A 4,908-nucleotide genomic window follows, 5' to 3' on the forward strand; every position below is an offset into this window, starting at 1 on the left:
GCACAAGTGGTGCTCTCCTATTGGTTAATCTGTCTGTATGTATACGAGGAAGAATTCCAGCTCGATTTGACAAAATCAAAACAAGTGTTTGACCAAGAACTTTAACTTCGATGAGCTGATCTCGTTCAATAATGGCCAGATAGCAATTCCATTCCGGTGGTTACATACAATGGGCTTTTCAGTGCAAAAAAAAAAGAAATTAATTGTAATGTTTTATATGAGGTTCATGTAGGGAGATGATAAAGGGGTATGAAATATTTATTTCCTCAACTGACATTGATGTATGTCTCTCTTCCGGTTCATCTTGACACACATGATATGGGAAACCAAGAGTTCTTTCTTCCTAACATGAATATTAATGTATGCCATGTAGCAACCTTTCAAATTATAAGTTATGTAGCAACCTTTCAAATTATGATTTATGATTAAAACCATGACAGCAGTTCTTTCAGGCGTGATCTGACAACCTCAGAGAAATGATTAACAACAAATTGATATTTACAAGTAATTGATCACACGCAGTACAATGTTAAAATGCATAACAAAGCACGGATCCTGGCCGACAGAGGGTTGTTGTTGTTGGTTTTTTGTTTAACGCCGCACTCAGCAATATTCCAGCTATATGAAGGCGGTCTGTACAATAATCGAGTCTGGACCAGACAATCCAGTGATTGATATCATGAGCATTGATCCACGCAATTGGGACCGATGATATGCATCAACCAAGTCAGCGAGCCTGACCACCCGATCCCGTTAGTCGCCTTTTACGACAAACATAGTCACCTTTTACGGCAAGCATGGGTTGCTGAAAACCTATTCTACCCCGGCATCTTCACGGGTCGCCGACAGAGGGAGCATCTCTGTGCACACAGAGCATCCCATGACCTCTTCTGGAGGGGAACCCCTAAACACACCAAATGAACATCTTAATCGTACGTCATTATTATCATTAAATACCGATATACATAACAAATAACAAACTTGTCTTTCAAATGTAAGACCTTCCGAGACTAGTTTTTGTAGCAGGCTCTCTTACTGGTTCGGGAAAAGTGAAAGCTGATCAGCGCCTGAATACCTTAAGATGATTTATATACAGTGTTTTTCCAGAGTGAAAACAATTTAAACGGTAGGAGTTACCTCCCCTTGGACAGGATTGTCCGGCTTTTAGTTTAGCGTACTTCCATATCCGATGGCTGGCAAGCATACAGTGGCGGCAAAATTTATTCATGGCAACGAGAGGTACGGAAAAATTGAATCATGGCAACGAATGAATAAGTCTATACATAAATCGCTGAGGGGCGCTGCGTGTGAGTTAGATCTACATACAGGCTGAATGTTAGGATGAGTGTATTCGACTTTGATAGTGCGGCTGCTGCCGCGAGAGAAGCCCAGAAACCACGTGCTTTTTATGTCAAACTGTTCATAGAAGAGGCAGGAAATGGCCCATGTGTTAATTCAAGAAGAATTTGATACGAAGGTCGCATTGATGAACATGAAACAGGAAGATTTTGAACTATTAAAGCTAAAAAGGGGGCACATCAGGGGACTTCAAAGTTCACTGGCAGGGGTTTCGTCTGCTCATGCTGATACCGGGGGGAATAAACCGCCAGCCCCGGTTGGGCTGGGGCTACTTGGAGATATTCTTGGCTTCCAATCAGATGGTAGCAGGAATCCGGTGCAACCAGCTAGAATAGATCTGGACCCGTCGACCTACCTGAAAAGAGGGAGATCTGGTGAGAAACCTCTATATATTGTTGACGTTTTACCTCCTGGCCCAAATAGTGTATATTCTGAAACAGAGGAGTTTGATATCGGGAGTGGAATTACACTCAAAATGAATGAAAAGAAGAAACAAAAACTTGAGACAGATACACCATCCCAATGGATTGCTTCTAATGCTTGCATAATGGCAGAGTTGATTAGGGGGAATAAGTTGCAGGGGACCAGATCATTGACTATCTTGCATACACTGCTAAGATTGGAGGATTAGTCTGCCGTTACACATGGGCTTCAGTACTGTGGTATGACTTTGACTATAGAGATAAGCAGACCCAGGCAGGGTTTCGTTGGGGATCAGATGGAAAGCACTTAATGTATCTGAAAGAAAGGATAATGGCTGCAGCTAGCTTATCAAAGAGAGACAATAGACGAGGGAAACATGATGGTCGATCCCCAGTGTAAGAAGTGCGTTGGCAGTTCAACAAGGGCAAGTGCAGCTATGGTCAGAGGTGCAATTTTGACCATGTATGCAGTGTATGTGGAACAGGACATCCGCAAGTTGAACATGGCGGGAAACCACCGGAAGGTTCGGAAAAAAGTTAATAGGATCCAAGTGTCACTCCCCTATCTATTGTTGGGACCCACTCCTCTTTCACTACTAAAATCTTGCAAACTTTAATTCTATTTCTGCAAAAGCAGAAGCATGGAAGAAAGAACTGAAGAATGATCATGATCGAAACTATTTGTTAGATGGCATCAAGTCCGGATTTAGGATCACAGATTCAAACTCCACTCCTGTCAAGGTATCTTCGCAGAATCATAAATCTGCAGTGAGTAAAGATCACAAAGAACTTGTGGAGAGAGAATTAAAGGAACAAATAAAAAGTGGACATTATTTTGTTGCCAATGAGAATCCTACAGTGGTCAGTCCTTTAGCAGCTATACCCAAAGCTGGGAATCGTGTTAGGATTATACATGATGGAAGTCGACCTGTTGGACAAGCAATGAATGATTGTGCGTATCTCAACTCTGTACACTTTGAATCTATAAAACATGCTTGTGTATTTGCCAAACCCAATTATTTTATGGCAAAAGTTTACATAAAATCAGCCTACAGATCAGTGGGGATTCACCCAACAGACTATAAAATGACTGGTATTAAGTGGACATTTAATGGTGAGAGGGATCCTACCTTTCTGTTTGAAAGGTTCCCGGTTTGGTCCTAGCATTTTCCATCGGATTTCTCAGGCCATTAAGAGAATTATGGATAGGAGAGGCTTCAAACATTTGGTGGTGTACATTGATGATTTTTGTATGTTTGCTCCTACAAATGAGTGAGTGAGTATGGTTTTACGCCGCTTTTAGCAATATTCCAGCAATATCACGGCGGGGGACACCAGAAATGGGCTTCACACATTGTACCCATGTCGGGAATCGAACCCGGGTCTTCGGCGTGACGAGCGAACGCTTTAACCACTAGGCTACCCGACCGCCCCTCCTACTAATGAACAATGTAATGCAGCATTACACTTATTGGACTTTTAGGGGAGCTGGGTTTCTATGTTAGTTGGCAGAAAGTTGTGAGCCCCACCCAGAAACTTACCTTCCTTGGTGTTGATATCGATACTGTTACAAAGACACTATCACTAGGGCCTGAGAAGCTGTCTAAGTTAAATGCAGAACTAAAGAGATTTGAAAGCAGAAGAGCATCAAAACGACAATTGCAAAGTCTAGCAGGACTATTAAATTGAGCATGCCAGGCGATACGAGGAGGGAATGTTTTTCTTCGTCGCATTCTGGACACAATTTGTGGCCTAAAGCATCAATTTGACAAGGCAGTATTATCGCACGAATTTAAGAGCGATTTGGCATGGTGGGTAGCTTATCTAGCCTTATTTAATGGATCAGTGTATTATGATTTAATGGAAATGGTTCCAGTTCATGTGGATGCTTGCACAGCAGCAGCTGGGGCATTTACAAGTGGGGAGTGGCACTATTCAGCATGGCAAGCTGATTGGCCGGCAGCTGATACCCTGCATACTACCTATAAGGAAGTGCTGGCAGTTGTTCTGGAAGTGAGATAATGGGCCAGTGGGTGGTAGGATAGAGCCATTCTTTTGCACACAGACGGTGTTGTGGCAAAGTCTGTGATTAACAAAGGGAGGAGTAAAAACAAGCTGGTTAACAAAGCACTCAGTGGATTGATTTGGTTAAGTGCGCGTTGGAATTTTACAATAAAAGCGATTCACATACCCGGCAGATTGAACATCATTCCAGATACTATTTCTCGACTCCATGAGCCTCACATGCTTCAAAAATTATGCACATTACTCAGTAACTGGTTTCAGTCCTGTAAGGCAGTCCCCAGGGTGCTTTTAGACTTTTTAAATTCAATGTCCCTGCAGTCAAGGATGTTTTTGTATTGCAGATGGACAGAGCAAGTTGGCAGAAGAGCTCATCCAGGAAGTTTCTGAGTACCGTGCATCGAAATTCTCAGAGAACACTGTGAGCAAGTGAGTGAGTTGGGTTTAACACCGCTTTTAACAGTATTCCAGTTATATCACGGCGTGTCAGCTTAGTGTTGGAGGAAAGTCCGAAGTGATGCAGGTCTCTGACGTTTACCACTTCGGTGAAACCCACCAGCACGGGTATGGTGCTGACAAACCTAGAAACATAATCGGGGCGAACCGGGATTCGAACCCACAATCATAGGTTTCTGGCGTGCCCACGGGACGCAACACTGCACAGCGAATCGCGGCGCCTGAGACGACTGGGCCACCCGTGCCCCCGAGAACACTGTGAGAACGTACAAGTCGCATTTGAGTGCATATCTGAAGTTTTGTGAGTTAATAGGGAAGGCTCCCGTTCCAGTCACAGTTTGGCATGTTGTGCTCTATGCCGCCTTCCTAGCAAGAAGATTGAAGCCTACTTCAATCAAACAGTACTTGAATATTGTGCGAATTTTGCATCTTGAGTGTGGGTATGAGCACCCACTTCAAGATAGTTGGCTCCTGAAGTCTACTCTCAGAGGAATTTCAAGAATTAAAGGATGTGTTGTACATAGGAAGACACCTATGACACCGATCATGTTACTACAACTCAAGGGAGTGCTCGAATTCAGCAACCTTTCACATGTAAACTTGTGGGCTGCTATGCTGTTGATGTTTTTTGGATTATTTCGCAAGTCCA

Source organism: Haliotis rufescens, unplaced genomic scaffold (assembly GCF_023055435.1).
Source record: "Haliotis rufescens isolate VD_foot unplaced genomic scaffold, xgHalRufe1.0.p SCAF_20, whole genome shotgun sequence".
Classification (NCBI taxonomy): Eukaryota; Metazoa; Mollusca; class Gastropoda; order Lepetellida; family Haliotidae; genus Haliotis; species Haliotis rufescens.